Source organism: Ambystoma mexicanum, chromosome 12 (assembly GCF_040938575.1).
Source record: "Ambystoma mexicanum isolate Mex_15411 chromosome 12, UKY_AmexF1_1, whole genome shotgun sequence".
NCBI classification, from domain to species: Eukaryota; Metazoa; Chordata; class Amphibia; order Caudata; family Ambystomatidae; genus Ambystoma; species Ambystoma mexicanum.
Window position 1 is genome coordinate 867,359,828 of NC_090936.1, and position 17,750 is coordinate 867,377,577.

The window sequence follows — 17,750 nt, forward strand, 5'->3', positions numbered from 1 at the left end:
CAGGCTGAACAACTATGGCCTGGAGGTTGCCCAGAGCAATGCTACTGTTTATTATTAATTCAAAACCGACCAGTCATCACTCTTTGATTTTTGACCTATACAAGATATTGTTGCAGTATTTTACAGGCAAAGTTATCAGTTCAGTCATGATTTTGGCTGCATTTGTCCATCTATTTACCATAGGAGGAAAGCACGCTTTTTCTATTTTCTGTGGAAAGATGGATAATATGTTCCACTTACCACCAATGGAATCCGACAAAAATGATCATATGTTTAAATAGATTCTTAAACATTTCTCTCATTTCAGGACACAACTTGCATATTATGATATTGTATGTTATGGTGCTTGGTTTCACACATCTACCATAGTCGGTGCACCCATAACCTCAATGAGCATGTGGGAGTTGCAACTTTAAGCTCACATATGTTCACACTGTGCGGAACAGTCATGGGTGGTGGCAGCAGTGGTTGGGAAGCTCCCCATCCGGATGCGTTACACGCGTGCTAGAAAATATTGGGGCCGTGGTACATATTATTTTACAAATAAAGCACTGGATGAGCCCTGTTCTTTTCCACTTGCTGCTGAAAGGTAATGTGCCGGTTAAAGAAACGTGGGACAGACTGTTCTAGGGTTTACATGGAACCAAAGAAGCATCATCCGGGTAGACGTATTAGAGAGGAATTATGTGATAAAGGAGTATGGCGCTTTAATCATTTGCTAATGATGAATATGAGAAGGGAGAGGAGGCAGATGGTTTAATTAAGATGCCTTTTTGCATGAAAGCCTGGATGGAATCCATCTCTGGAGATGGACTCTGAATGTGCATTTTAACTATTTGAGCCATCATCCTCTGAACATGTTTTCAATTATTGGCTGCCTTTGAAGATCACACACATGAGCAGGGGGAGAGGTAATACTGAATTAACACTGTAATTTACTTTCTCACCATGTATCTTACCTAACAGAACACGAATTCCATAAATCAAAGAGAACTATATGCTAATTTGAAAACAATATGCAGCATGCTCTTAGTCTCCTCTCCATGACACAGGTGTGGAAGCTGCCTGTGCCTTTTCAGAATTAGGGGTTTAATTGTTGCACTCTAGGGAAGGATAAGGGAAAGAGGTGAAAGAAAAAGAAACACATCCTTTCTTAAAAGGCAGAAACAAATGTGCATACACGAGTGTGATACGGTCTGAGACCTTAGTGAAAGCTTGACCTTGAATAAGAGAAACAGATACTTCACACATTCAGAGAAGTAAAGGTACATATTAAACTGGAATTAGTAAACACATTTTTGAAGAGTTGTAAATTTGATAATTCACAAAAAGAATCAAATTTAGTTTAAATATTTTAAATGAACAGGTAGGTTGCAGGTCAATATTCGCTAATGTCTGAACATTTGAATGATGTTGACCTTGTATCATATACGTGCATTACATTGGTTTATTAGTTCTTTTATTATGAAGCCATTGCAAGTTTAATTTTCAAATAGAATGTGACACATAAAGGTTTAACAGGGTCTGAAAGTCACCTTCATGCAATAGATTTTTCTTTAACAGCAGCATAACATAGGGTGGACTGGGAATCGAAGATGTCCTTGGAGTTTTTATTTTGAAAAAAGTGGCCCCATATTACACTGTGTGAGTTAAATTGTCAAGGAAGCCCAATAGTTTGCTACTCTAGTACTGAAAACTACACAAATGTCACTTCAAAGTCCTTAACATCCTTGAAGGAAAGAGAGACCAGAAAGACCAGGGCGTAAATGAAGTGGGTGGTGTTGCTGGCCAAAGGATCAACAGAAGGCTTGAGGTCACAAAGGTTATATGCAATTATGATTTATGAGTATCAAATACCGAGGTTGGAGTAAACCCTATCACATCTATCAGGAAGGTACGCTAGCAAAAGACGGATGTGGAGGTTCAAGAAAAATAGCATCATGTGACTGAGATATTCAAACCCTAGTGTAAGTAAGTGCTGGGGGCTCATTACAAGTTTGGCAGTATTCTATCAGTAAATCTGTTGAAATCATATGGAGTGAAAATGTCTTTTTCTATACATTGAATTTTAAAGACGCGTGATTTCAAAAAAACGCTCTCTGACCGCACAGAGCAGTCTTTCTGAATCAAATTTGCATACCCCTGCTGCAGACGAGTGCACGCAGGGACTGATAGGCAGGTCAGGACCTGGCAGAGCATCCGCGGGAGAACAGGTTAGTGTTTATGTGTGTGTGTGCATGTGTATTTGTGTGTGTGTTGCATGTTTGTTTTTTTAAGGGGTTGGGAAATTCTGGTATGGAGAGTGATGTAATGGCCGACAAAGGGAGGTTCTGGGGGTGAAACTCCCTGATTTTGTGGCATCCCACCAGCGAGGCCTGAAAAAGAATCAGTCTTTTTGGAAGGCAACCTACAATCTACGGCACGGCGCCAGCATATTTAAGAAGAAAATTCAGCTGGTATGAGCCGAGTCGATGCTTAAGATCCACCAAACAAGGACTAATCAACCCCAGGCAAAGCCACCGGCCTTGGTCGAGCATTCCCCAACCTGGCGATCTCTCATTGGAATAAACTGCCTTGCAGCCTTAGACTGGAAAGCAATACCTAACTCTTCAGGAAGCAATTGAAGACCTTTCTCTTAAAAAAACTAGGCTTTTACTACATCACATCGGGTCGCTACTTTTGCTCCCCCTCTCCTTTCTTTGTGTTGTCCCGTGAATCTCTGGTCCCGGAGTCTTTTCGTCGCGCCCTGATGCTTGCGAGCTTCGGCGCGTAATAAATAAATACAAAATAAATAAATAAAAAGCAAAAATATCCCATAGGACTGCTGAAATACCACAAAACTGAATTACTGTTACTACCACCTGGTCCTACAGATTTACTGGATTACAAGTGGTTGTAAGGTGTGTAAATCCTCATTTTTTGGAGTCCATAGGACTCCAAGCAGATTTTGGCTGATTATTGCTGACAGTAATTCCATAACAGTAATTCCACCGATTACTTTTAGTTGGGGTAATCCTTTTTCCCTATCGCCAAACCCATAGTTCGGCAGTGTTAGGCAGAATCACATGCAGTACCCTTTGGGAACAGTACATGCAATTAAGACTGCACGTGTCAGTACAATTTCACCTTTGGTACAAGCCTGTACTACACAGTTATGTGGTAGCAGTGGCTGAGCAGCCAGACGTATCTCAAGAGTTGAGTGAGCAGTAGAACAAGTTACACAAAGTACCAACTAATACAGTGATTCAAAGATACACTTACTCAAGGTTTCTTGGTAAAAGAATATACATTTATTTACACAGTCAGTTTGAAAACATGACACTAGCAAGAGCAGCTCAACATGAAGTACTAATACACTACAAATTCACAACCAATAAGTAACTGACCAAATTCAGCTTCCCTGAAATGGGAGCATAATAGCACTTCAGACACTTTTAAAATGGCTAGAAAGACAAGGTTATGAGAATTGTTAGGCAGAATTATATGCAGCACCCTTTGGGAACACCACACACAATTAGGACTACAAGTGACAGTACAAATGTGCCTTTGGTATAAGCCTGTACTACACAGTAAAGTGTTAGCGATGGCTGAGCAGCCAGACTTATCTCAAGAATAAGTGAGCAGTATCAATAGTTACACAAAGGACAGCAATTACTATGATTCAAACAAAGACTGACTCAAGGTTTCTGAGTAAAAGAATATACATTTATTTGCACATCAGTTGTAAAACATTTCACCAAAGTAAAACAGTTGAAAAATCAAACTCTTAATACAGTACACCGCACCCAATAGATTCAAAATGAAGTGTGAGCAAAATGGCACTCCAGCAATTTAAAAGGGAGGGAAAAACAAAGTTAGACAAGAATTGAGCAGTACCAACAAGTAAGTAAGCAGGGCAATCTAGAAAAAGGAACTACATTGAGGAAATCAAATTCAAGGGGCCTGGCCCAAAGTCAAGGGACCAAAGTCTTTGCTCAAGATCACACAGTTCAGGGTAGTTCACGGTTACGTTTTTGCCAAGAGTTCAGGACGAAGTTGGTTGGCAGAAAAGTTAGCTTAAAGAATGGAGAAGGACAAGCCCTTGGATTGGCAAAAGGTTTCACATGCTTTCACCACGGCTGGACGAAACAAACAACCGGATTTGAACAGTACCTTAAATGGAGAAGAAGGCTGTAGCTGAGGTGGACGTTCCTGGCAGGTCCTGCAGGCTCACAGTTCCTGAAGCGACTGTCGGACTGACATGAAGTAGGAAGACTGGAGGGTCCTGCACTGCCCAGGGAAGAAACCAGCAGCAGAGCAAAGCAACACATAAAAGGTGTGCTCCTTAAAATGCAAGCAGGGTCCTTTCCTCATGGCTATCCGGTTCACTGTAGCTCTGTACAGCAAATTAGACCAGAGAAGGGAGGCCTGGCGAGCAGATTGGTAAACTGGTTCTTCCCACCAGCTCAAGGGGAGAAGATTCCTTGCTGATCTCCCCTGTTGTTGGAGTATGAAGAATAAGACCTGCAGCAGGGCTTCACCGGCTGGTTCAGTCGTGGTAGGGGTCCTCTTCTGTCAGCTCCTCTTTGGTTCTCTTGTTCCAGCGGCGACTCTGCCTTTCCAGCCCCAGAGACCTGCTTTTTATGCAGTCTTGCCCCATTCGCACAGCCTGGATGTCAATCACACAGCAGGGTGGCTGTCCCGTCGGGACAGTCACCACAGCCAATCAGATCAGAGTGCAACATGGGTCTCCAAGGAGACCCTGTGCAGAGAATCCTAAACCCCTCCCTCACATCCTGTCCCCCATACATACAGGCGCCTAAGGAGGGCTTGTGTGTAGAATCCCGCAAAAGGATGGTGAACAAAGGAACCAAACCTAGTTTGGCGCGCAGAGTAAAAAATGAGAAAGACTTTTACAAAAAGAAATGGTGAATAAACCCAGCTGGAACCATATAAAAACATCTATGGTCTAGCGGGTTTAAGTTTGAGGCTACCAAGATAGCCTAAAAGACTACCAGGGCTATTTCAGATAACTGCGGTAGGAAAAATAGGGTAGTTACCACTGCCACCAGCCCAGTCTTAATGAAAAGGGAGCGAAACAATGCTCCAAGAGAAAAAGACAAAAAGGGTTAAGGGGGTAATTCATAGAATTTAGCGCACAAGTGGCGCGCCCGGCTGGCGGACAGTGTGCGCGTGCGAATCTCTACGCCAGCCGCGTGCGCTAAAATCGCTTTCCACGTACAGCGTATTCATGGATTTTAGCCTCCAAAACCAGCCGTGGCTCAGAGTGACGCAGCGACCCTGCAGCAGCACCAGTTACGCCCCCAAGGACGCCCCTAGCGCAAGGAAAAGCCATCAAAATCCCCAATCCAGCACAAAGGGCTGCGCTAACCCTGGACCAGTTTACTGGGCTGCCAAACAGCAGACGCCAAGCGGGGAATGTGTATTACTGGGATTCGCGTGAAGTTTCGCACGCAAAAGGGCTGTGTGAGTGGGGTACGTGTATAACTGGGGTTCGCGTGAAGTTTCACACGGGATTGGAGCAGGGTACGTGTATTACGGGGTTTGTGGGAAGTTTCACACGTGAAAGGGCCTGTGCAAGTGGGGTACGTGTATAACTGGGGTTCGCGGGAAGTTTCACCCGCGATTTCAGCAGGGTACGTGTATTACGGGGGTTTGCGGGAAGTCTCACACGCCTTTGGATCCGGGTATGTGTATTTCGGGGGTACGCGGGAAGTTTCACACACGAAAGGGCCTGTGCGAGTGGGGTACGTGTATAACTGGGGTTCGCGTGAAGTTTCACACGCGATTGGAGCAGGGTACATGTATTACGGGGTTTGCAGGAAGTTTCACACACGAAAGGGCCTGTGCGAGTGGGGTACGTGTAGAACTGGGGTTTGCGGGAAGTTTCACCTGCAATTTCAGCAGGGTATGTGTATTACGGGGGTTCGCGGGAAGTCTCACATGCGATTGGATCCGGGCACGTGTATTTCGGGGGTGCGTGGGAAGTTTCACACGTGAAAGGGCCTGTGCGAGTGGGGTACGTGTATTCCTGGGGTTTGCGTGAAGTTTTACACGCGAAAGGGCCCTGTGCGAGTGGGGTATGTGTATTCCTGCGGTTCGCGTGAAGCTTACGCGCTAAGGGCCTTTGGTCCAATGAAATCGCGTACGTGTGCTGACCCGCTTATGCGCTAAGGGCCTTTCCTCGAATTACACGCTGACGTGCACATTTTTCACGTGCCAAATCACTCCGTATCAAGCTGGCCACGCATACACACATGGAAGACCACACTCCTGCCCTGAAGGCCATTTTCCTGCCCCCCAGAGCCCCGAGCACGCTCCCACCTGCCATCTGCTGCTGCCTGTCTGCCGCCCATGTGCCCTGCTATTTGGTGCCTGCACATAAACCATCTGCAGGGGTCCAGTTGCTGTGTCCACCCCTGTTGGAACAGAAGACTCCCGACTGGGATACCATCGCTCCACAGCCCAGCCCCAGGACCCAGTTGCCCACCCACTCCTGCCTCTGGGGTTGCCATGTCGGGCACATCTCCATCTGGCACCACTGGCAACCCCCAGCCAGAGAGGCAGAGGGCCACCAGATTCACTGCCACTGAAGTTGGTGTCCTGGTGGAGCATGTCCTGGGGCATTATGATGCCCTCTTTGGAACATCATGCGCCAACAAGGAAGGACAGGAGAGGATCTGGGACGACGTAGTGGTTGCCATCAACACGGAGGGGGTGGCAACCCGCGACATCAAGCACGTCAAGAAGCGCTGGGAGGACTTCAGGTCCAGGGCCCTCCGCAAGGCCCGGCGCCTCGCGGAGGGGGGCCAGGCATGCATGAGTAACATCCAGATGAGGGTCCTGGAACGCATAGGCCCAGCGCTCCACGCCAAGATTCTTCGGAGGTAGACCCGTCTGGAGTTGAGCGGTAAGTGGCCAAGCATTGCTGTGTGAGACAGGGCATGTTGCAGTGTGCTGGTAGTCTGATGCTTGCCTATATGTGTGACATAGGCCATGTATGGATGTGTGTGTGCAGGGACATCATGGTCACGCATGTGAGACCAGTTATGTGTGAACCACATGGTTGGTGCATGTGTTTTAATGCAACATGGGGAGCTCTATGCGGAATGCACACATGAAAGCATGGCTGTCCCTGTTCCTGGGCATGAAGAGGAGGGTTGAGAAATGGGTGCTGATGTCATGTACGTGTATGGTGCACATGTGTTTGTGTGTGCCTGAGAAGTGTGTGTGTGACTTTGAAACGCCATGGATGCATGTGACTTTGAAGGCAACATCTTGGTTTACAGGGGCCCTTCTACATGGATGTTGATGGCAGGCGCCAGGACTGTTTCTGCATGTGTGTTGTGTGCATTCACCCATGTGTTGTGGAAGGACAGGATGGAAGTGACATTTGACAGTGCCACTCATGTGTTATTGCTTCCTGTCTAGGGTATTTTGTACTCTACCCTGATGCTTGTGTTCTATGTCTCCCTCTACGCAGCGTCAAGTGAAGAAGAGGACGGAGACGGCGCTGTGGAGCCAAGCAGCGGGGATGCCTCCACTGGGCGGCGACGCAAGGTCCAGCCACCTTCCCAGGAATTACCATCATCCGGGACCGAGGGGGCTGGTGCTGCGTCTGCCACAACGGCTGTGGCGGAAGGGCCGGGTGAGCCCCCACAGGGGCTTCCAATGGTGGAAGAAGGTGTGGAGACATCCAGGTTGGTGGTCTCCACAGAGGAGGAGGAGGAGCCCGCTACTGAGCCGCACATGGGGCCTGTTGGGGGTAGTACCACTGGTGCAAATGGTGCAGTCCAGGGCCAGGGTCAGGAGGCAGCACAGATCACCGCAGAGGGGCCTGTGCATGTCGCTGTCCCTGACCCTGTGACTGCACCACCATGCACCAGCAGGGAGGCCCCATCCCAGGCCCGTCCGCAGGTAGGGGAGAGTGCCATGTCATCTGCCTCTCCACTACCTGCGGACGAGGGGTCCCACGAACGTATGGGCTCCGTCCTGGTTGGTGGGTTCCTACATGTGTCGCGCACTCTGGTGGACCTCTACTCCTCTGTGGAGACTATGCGCCAGTCGTTCTCCACACCGTCTTCCGGCCCAGATTCCACCAGGGCCCCCTGTGGACTTGGCCCGACCAACACAGCCAGCTTGGTGGAGCTCACATCCCTGCCACAGTCGGGAGTCGGCGGCCCAGCAGGGGTGGACACCACAACTGGAGACCAGCTGATGGAGGATGTGCAGGCACCATCAGACACGGCACATGGACAGCAGCAGCAGGAGCAGGCTCTAGGTGGGAGCAATGATGGCTCGGGGCCATCAACATCGAAGGGGCAGGCATCGGCCAGAGGGCAGGAGGACCCAGGACTGGAAGTGTCTTCCGTGTGGCAGCGGTTAGGCCATGCTATAGATGCGGAGCGGCAGCGGGCAGAGGAGGCACAGCTCACGATGGTCAGGGCAGAGAACTCCATGCAGAGGGCCCTGAGGCGGGCCGAGTGCCTCGAGGCAATTCGCAGGGAGTTGGAGGAGAACATGTCGTTGTCCCTGCGAACCCTCGGGGCCATGGAAGAGGACCGCCTCCAGGACATTGAGCAGGAGTTTGACGATGCCCTGGCCTGGGACATCCAGAAGTGAGCCGTCGGACTAGCCCGCTGCCCTTGTAAATAGTTTTATAGTTAGCTTTCCTTTTCGTTTTCCTTTTATTTGTGGTCAATGGACAATGCCACACAAATTTGTGTATAGTTATATTTTTAGGTAGTTTGTTAGGTAGGTTTCATTTGTTTGGTTGGGATCATGGACCCTTTACATCCTTGGACAATGGATTGTATATAGTTTCATCATGTATTCATTTTTTTATTTTTGCATTGTGGACATGGAGCAATGGACTTATTTATTCCGGACAATGGATTGTAAATAGTTGGACTTTGGATTGATTTCTCTTATTTTTTTTATTATGAACATGAAGCAATGGAGTTTTTTTTACATTTCCTTTGGATTTGTGTTGTTGGAGGGTGACTTTGGATTGGTTATCATTTTCATCAATCATCTTTTTCACATGCCTTTCATGTTTCATATTTTGGTATGCTTTCATTTCATTTCAGATTTCAAGTACATAATACATTTTCATTTTTTAGTTCCATGTGTGGGATTCGCTCATTGGGTTGATGCATGTGAAAATGTGGGTTTACACAAATGTGGGGTATGCCAACCAGTGTATGTGTGTGACGGACATGTGTTGATGTACATAGTTGACTTATGGTTTGTGTCCTGAGATCGGCATTTCACTGCTGGGGGTGGGGGTGCAGGGGGACAGAAGTGGGACATGAGTGGGGGCCTGCTGGCAGGTGTCCTGCACTGCTGGGGGGTGGGGGTGCAGGGGGACATGAGTGAGGGCCTGCTGGCAGGTGCCCTGCACTGCTGGGGGTTGGGGGTGCAGGGGGACATGAGTGGGACATGAGTGGGAGCCTGCTGGTAGGTGCCCTGCACGGCTGGGGGTGGGGGTGCAGGGGGACATGAGTGGGGGCCTGCTGGCAGGTGCCCTGCACTGCTGGGGGGTGGGGGTGCAGGGGGACATGAGTGGGGGCCTGCTGGCAGGTGCCCTGCACTGAAGGGGGTGGGGGTGCAGGGGGACATGAGTGGGGGCCTGCTGGCAGGTGCCCTGCACTGCTGGGGGGTGGGGGCGCAGGGGGACATGAGTGGGGGCCTGCTGGCAGATGCCCTGCACTGCTGGGGGTGGGGGTGCAGGGGGACATGAGTGGGGACCTGCTGGCAGGTGCCCTGCACTGCTGGGGGGTGGGGGTGCAAGGGGACATGAGTTGGTGATCAGTAGTGCAAGGTGACATGTGGCTTGGCTGGGGGGCATGCCCATGGTGGATGGGCTGCCTGCGGGACATGACCAGGGGTGCAGGGTAGTCCCCTGTAGTGTGAGCTGCCTGCAGGGCCCGTGGTGGGTGTAGAGGGAACACCTGGGAGGACCCACACTGCCAATTCACATGTAGGACTCGCCGGCACCCCCGAAATACACGTACCCTGCTGAAATCGCGTGTGAGACTTCCCACGAACCCCAGTTATACATGTACCCCGCTCGCACAGGGCCCTTTCACATGCGAAACTTCCCACGAAACCCGTAATACACGTACCCTGTTGAAATTGCGTGTGAGACTTCCCGCAAACCCCAGGTATACACGTACCCTGCTCGTACAGGGCCCTTTCACGTGTGAAACTTCCCGCAAACCCCGTAAACACATACCCTGCTGAAATCGCTTGTGAGACTTCTCGCGAACCCCAATTATACACGTACCCCGCTCGCACAGGGCCCTTTCGCGTGTGAAACTTCCTGCGAACCCCGTAATACACGTACCCTGCTGAAATCGCGTGTGAGACTTCCCCCGAACCGCAGTTATACACGTATCCCGCTCGTCCTGGGTCCTCCTGCCTGGCTGACGCCTGCCCCTCCGGTGTCGAAGACCCCGAGCCATGATGGCTCCCACCTTGTTGCTGCTGCTGCTGTGCCTCTGCTTGTGCCCTGGCTCTTGCTGCCTGCACATCCTCCTCCGGCTGGGGTGCAGTTGTTGAGGTGGCCACCCCTGCTGGACATCCGACTCCCGACTGTGGCAGGGATGTGTCCTCCACCAGCCTGGCCGCAGGGTCAGAGGCAGCTTCACAGGATACATGGGTGGGAAGATGGCATGGAGGACGACTGGGGCATAGGGGGTTCAGTTGAGGAGGGGGTCGGAACAAGGTCCAGAAAACGGAGGAATCCGGCCCTGGTCCCAGTAGGTCAATGCGGTCAACGAGCCATTCGAGAAGACGTGCAGTCTCCTCATGAAAAGACTGCAGGTCACCTCGCATGGCCCGTTGACGCAACGCCACCCCACCCAGGACAGGCTCAACCTGATCCCGGATAGCCACGTCCGCAGGGAGAGGAAGGCCAGTTGTTGTAAGCGGATCCCCGCCCTGAAAACGGGTCTGGACGTAGGCATCCCTGCTGGTGCGGGATGATGCAGTCACAGCATCGCGGACAGGATTACACACAGGCACCTCCGCGGTGGCCTGTGCTGCCTCCTGTCCCTGCCCCTGCACTGCACCACTAGCACCAGTGGAATCCTCACCTCCAGACCCCGTGTCTGTCCCTTGCACGGCCTCCTCCTCTACCAAACCCCCCACCAACCTGAATGACTCTGTGCTATCTTCCTCTGTCGGACTCTGTGGGGTCTCAGCTGCCCCTTCTGCTTCCGAGGAGTCCAACTCCGACCTCCTCCTCTTGGACCTTCCCTCAGCAGCTGCGGCCTGGGACGCGGCACCGGACTCCTCACTCCCCGACAAGATGACAACCTGGGAGGGGAGCCGGGCCTTGAGTCTCCGGCTGGCGGGATGATCCCTGCCGCTGTGCTCCACAGCACCCTCTCCGCCCTCTTCTTCAGTTGACGCTGCAGACAGGGAGAGATAAAACACAGGCATCAGGGCACTGTACAATGGACTGATACACACATCACAGTTGCACATGAGTGGCATTGTTTAACTACAGACACGGCATCACACTCCACGACACACATGTCATTTTAACTCACACACATGAACATTTCAACAGCAATATTGTACTAGGCAGCACCATCCATACACATACAACAGCATGAACAGCCAAAGGTGAGCCTGACATCACATGAAACACAAGGAGTGCACTAGACATGCACACATGCTACCACACTTACATGCATGTCTACATCTCCTCCAACTGTTGCAGCGATGAGATCGCCATACATGTCAGATCTGCCATTCAGCCTTCTACATATCAGTGTCACATGCATCCATGTTGCATCACAATTGTACACTTGTCAAGTACACACACATGCACATGTACACAGTGCAGATACATGCATTAGGAACCACCATCCATGCCACAACCATGCCAATGTACATACACAGAAATTCAAACATGTGTGCTCCCACACCTGCATTTGCCCAACATGCTTACCAACACATACACCATCAATGTGACTCACAACTGAGAGGACTCACGTGTGGCAGCCTCACGCCCTTCTTCATACACATCCCAACATGGTCCTACATAAACACATGTGCAACCTGCACACTACTGGCACACCACGACACGCACAGCGTACTATCAACATGCATGTACACTTACCGCTCGACGACAGACGGGTCTGCCTCTCAAGGATCTGGACATAGAGCGCTGGGCATATGCGTTCCAGGACCCTCATTTGATGGTTCGATAGCTGGCCCCGGCGCCCCTTGGCATACGCTGCCTTAGCGAGGCGCCAGGCCTTGTTGAGGGTCCTGGACCTGAAGTCCTCCCAGCGCTTCTTGACATGATGTAAGTCGCGGACCGCCACCTCCTCCGCGTTGATGGCAGTCACGATGTCCATCCAGATACTGGTCCATCCTTCATTGTCGGCGCACGAATTTCCAAAGAGGGCATCATACTGCCCCAGGACTTGGTCCACCAGGACACCAACTTCTTTGGCAGTGAAGCTGATGGCCCTCTGCCTCTCTGGCTGGGGGTTGCCAGTGCTGCCAGGTGGTGTTGTGCCGGACATGGCAACCCCAGAGGCAGGAATGGGTGGGCAACTGGGTCCTGGGTCTGGGCTGTGGAGCTCCCAGTCGGGAGTCTTCAGTTCCAGCAGGGGTGGTCACGTTAACTTCACCCCTGGCTGACGTGCAGGCAGCAAATGGCAGGGCACATGGGCAGCAGGCAGTCAGGCAGCAGCAGATTGCAGGTGGGAGCGTGCTCAGGGCTCTCGGGGGCAGTAATTCGGCATTCTGGGCAGGAGCGTGGTCTTCCGTGTGTTTTCGCGTGGCCAGCTTGATACGGAGTGATTTGACACGTGAAAAAATTGCACGTCAGCACACGTACGCGTTTTCATTGGACCAAAGGCCCTTAGCGCGTAAACGCGTACGCGCGCGGGCGTTTCCCTCGTGACGTGGGCATAGTGGTTCAGCGCGTGTGAAAAAACTGCACATCTGCGTGTGAATGCGTGTAATCCGAGGAAAGGGTCTACGCGCGTAAGTGACGTGACGCACATGGCTGTTTCCCTCAGCATGGGTTAAAGGTGAGCGGGGCGCTGTACGTGCCTTTCGTGGAGACCGACCTGTGTAGCTGCTTCCTGTTGTTTCGCGTGCCATCACATCTTCACAGCGATTGAGGACGTATCTCTTGTTTTGGCGGGGGTATTGGCTACCTGTGTTTTTCTGCATCGCGCTAGTCAGACGGTGAGTCGCGCACGCTATTTTGCCCACTACGGGTGTCCCTGTGTATCGCACCCGTTTTCGAGGTCATAGTAGCCTGCGTATCCCATGTGTACGCGTTTTTAGTGTTACTGGGTGCCACCGCGTACTTCAGGAGGTTGATTCCACGCATGTAGGCTGCAGGGTTGTGTGCACGGTTTTACTGCAGTTTTGGGGTGCCTGAGCGTAGCGTGACCCGTCACTACATCACCGGGGTCACATTCACCCTTGCAGGTGCAGGGGGGCTGTTTGCCCAGGTCAATTGTGGTGTACACCTCCCATTGGCACTACTCCATCTGTGCCGGCACAACTCCATCTGTGCCATGGTTGGGAGGCCACCAAAGGTGAGGGGTGCCTCAAATGGGCGTACTCCTCATGGCAGGCGTGGTCAGGGACGTGGCCGGAGTGACCAGGGAGTGGGGGACTCCAGGGTGTCCAGGGTGGCCCCAGAGGGGGAAGAGGCAGGGGTGCGCCACTTGAGCACAATGTTGTGCCATGTGTCAGTGCAGTCATGCCACCACCCCCTGTGGTTCTGGGAGATGCAGCTTCTGCATCTGGCACTGGCGCCCGTGTGACCCGGCAGTCCGTTTCATCGACTGCCACGGGCCCAAGGGTAGTGGTAGCTGCAGGTGCAGCTGTGGACACCACCACCCAGGATCAGGGTCTGCCAGCGCAGGCTGCGTTGGCAACTGAAGAGCCCTTGGAAGATTTCCAACAGGCACAGAGGGAAACCGTAGGGGCACGCAGGGCTGCCCTGACCAAGATACGTGTCCCTGGGGCAGTAATTTCATCTGCTGCCCCAAACAGCCGGGTGTTGGCAAGTGCAGGGGCAGATGCACCCAACAACACCCCGGTTGTCAGTCTGCCAACCAGGACAGTCGCGGTCAATGACCCTACCACAGCGGATGTTGCTGCGCAGGGTCCATTAGAGGGCACCCAGCAGCCACTGACGCAAGTCTTGCCTTTGGTCGTCCTTCCACCTGCCACTCCCTTGGCTCAATCCACCGTTCCCACTGGCCATGCTGATCAGGGCGGCATCAGCCAGCCAGGGTCAGCGCCACAATCCAAGAGGAGGAAGGTTGCACCTGCAGCACAGGCTGGGACCCCACACACAGCCACAACCTCCTGCACATTGAGGAAGAAGCCTTTCTGCAAACAGGAACTGGACTACCTCGTGGACTACATGCGGGACCACAGCTGTGACATGCTAGTGGGTGCCAATTGCCAGACTACGGCTGCCCACCGTGATACCCACTGGAAGCAAGTTGCAGAACATGTGAGTGCATTCGGCCATGAGGTGCGCACGGCGCAAGAGTGCAAAAGGCGTTGGAATGACCTCAAACGCAGCGCTAAGGCAAAGCGTGCCTCAAATTACAACTTGACTCTGGTGACTGGCGGTGGGCCTGCACCGGAGGAGGAAGACCTCACTCCGCATGAGTCACTTGTTGCAGAGTTCATACTATCAGAATCGGTCGAAGGAGTGGGAGAGATGCTGGACTTTGATGCACAGTGCAGTGAGTGTTGATGCGTGTTTGTGGAGGACGTGTGTGTTTTACTTGTGTGATGTGATGTGCATGACTGCCACTACATGTCACGTGTACATGGTTATGATGTGTGAGTAATGCAATGCTTCCCTGATGCATGTCTACTCCGCTGGATGGTGGACATGTTGAGCAGATGGGGACTGTCCACATCACTACTTTTGCATCCTACTCACATGCTGGTTACCAGTTTGCCCCTCCGGTCCATGTTCCAGCTCACTGGCACTTCTGCATGTAGCGTGGGGTGAGCTCCCTCTCAGCCCAGGAACTATGCATAGCATGACTGACGTGCATGTATACTCTGCCTGCAAGGGGGTACCCAATGTAGGCATGCTCCCTTGCCCCTCAACCCCCTGCTCTGCACCCCAATTCCACCTTAGCACTGGTCTGCTACAATATTGCCGTTGGGTACTTCCCTGTTCATGCCTCCTGTGTGCATGCTAACATCCAGCGGCCAATCTGCCAGATATATCCATTATGGTACATCCTTAGTACTTGATGCAGGGTGTCTCACTTGGACTGTGCAGAGGTCAGATGCCCCGCAGGGACATGAGTGCCCATTCATGCTCCATGTGCATTCCACGCATGCCCATATGTGTCCATGACTGGATGATGACTGTAATACAAGTCCAAGATTACCTAAATTGCATGGCATTTCATCTGCCTTCCCATGTCAACTGTGGCTCAGTACTGAGCTGCACACATGTTTAGGGTCTGACAATCTGTGAGGGTCACAGGCGTCAGCCTGTTTAAAGGCCAATGACTCTGCCCAACTGGTGTAGTGTCTTCTTCACACGTGGGTGGACTCCAGAGGTTTCATCATGTGTCCTGCTTACTGTCCCATCATCATTTGCAATGTTGTCACTTGACTCACATGAAGCTGTTGATGCTAGTCAACACTGTCTGTCAATACACAGGTCTATGCTCAGCCTTTTGATCCCATGCTAGGCATCCCTGCTTTTGCACTTGGGTGGAGGGGTGCTTTGCTTGTAGATATGCTACCCATTGAATGCACATTGCACGTGATGCCTGAAGTTGACCTTGCACTGCCTTCACATTTTCTGACACACACCATGGAGTCCTTTAACATGTAGGTAGTGAGTGACATACATATTCACTGCACTGCATAGGCCCACTTCAGTGCATACTGCCACCTTTCAACAGGTCTAATCACAGAAGCAAATTCAAGTTGACCCAGCATGCATGCCAGGTTCTATTTTGTGTGTCACATGTCTGCCTGATGTGTTTGTTGTCGGTGTGTGTGTGTTGTGTGCTTCTAACATGTGTAGTAACTTTTTTTCTCTCTATTTTTTGGACTATGACGGAATGGAGCCGGAGGATGGCGTTGTCATGCCAGGCACAGGGTTGTTCTCACTACAACAACCCGGCACAAGTGGGGGTCGTGGGGTGGTAGACCACGAAAACCCCCAAGTGCTACAGTCCATCTTGTCTCTGGCTGCCTATGAGTCCAGCCCTGAATAACACTCTGACGACCATGTCGAGTTGGATGAGCATCAGGTCCATATGTCAGGTGTGAGTGATTCTGATGTGGACACTCCTCTGTCCGCGACACCTCCACTGAGGGGTCAGACAGTCTTGGTACCTCCGTCCGTGGTGGATCGGGATGCAGGGTCACCCTCCACACCAGTCACTAATGTGCCTCGGACATTACGTCGACGTGGGCATGTAGTCGTGCAGCCACTGGCGGTGACAACACAACGAGGACACACGGTCCTTGGGTCCCGCAGGGGTCAAGCCCAGCAACGTGGTCACCGCGCCGAACCACAGTATACTGAGTGGGAGCAAGACATGACTGCCCATTCTGAACGGCAGGGGGCAGCAATGGAGAACATCGCTGAGAGCATGGAGCGTGTGGCCCAATCTCTGCTCCCCCCTGCTAGGCAAGCGCTTCTCCAGCAGCAGGCGGCACGGTCCACGGCCCGCTCGCTCAGGCTGGGCATGGCGGCCTCAGACAGGGCATGCCAGGCTGAAATGTTGTCTCTGCGTCAAGCAATCGCTGCTCACGCAGAGGCACACATGAAGGCCCTGAGGGAGGAGTATGCTTCCCTCAGATCCACTCTGGGTGTCCTTCTGATGTCCCAGAGGGAGCGGGCAGAGGAGAGGTTTGCACAGCTTGAGCGTACCATCTGGGCTGAGCTACATGCTTGCCGGGAGGTGCAGCAATTGTCAAGCCAGGCCTTGCAGGAGGAACTCCGTGTTACACGTGCTACCTTGCAAGAGGAAGCACGTGTATCACGGGAGGTTCTGCATGCAGACCTACATGTCATCACCACACAGAACCAGGCTCACCCGTCTGGCAGACCTGCTGCCGACGAGAGGCAAGCTGCAGCTAGGCGTGGTCATGCTCCTGTACCACGTCCTCCTTTCCAGGAAGAGCCAGACTCGGACGGCAATCTATCTCCCACATAGGTCGGGCTGTGCAGGTGTTGAGCCTATGGAGGTTTTTCTTTTCCTCAGCATCATCGCATGTGGGTGTTGAGCAGCACCCTGTACCTCCCCCCTCCTGGGTGCCCCGCCCGGGTCGTAGGTGGCCATTTTTGATTTTTCTTTTAGTTTAGTTTGTGAAGTTTCTGTTTGATAGTTAGTTTAAATAGGTAAAGTAGGTTTTTCATAGTTAGTGTAATTAGTTAATATAGTTTAAAATTGCTAGTCTATTGTGCTTTCATGTGATGGTGTGGTGCTTTGTGGCTTTTGAAAGCATCCACTGTCTGTTCCAGCTGGGCCCTTCAAGCTTGTCTTGTGTATGTGTTTGCTGCTTGGGGTCCTTGACTCACATATTCCACTCCTGCTTCCCTTATCCATGGGCTCGCAAGGATAGTTCGGTGTAACAGCCTATTACACAAGGGCAATGGACTGTCATAAATGTGGCATGTCTGCTGCTGTGGAACTTGTGTTAACACCCCTAGTGGGGATGATTGGGGTATAATGGTCCACTGTTCTTCTTTTGCTAGATGG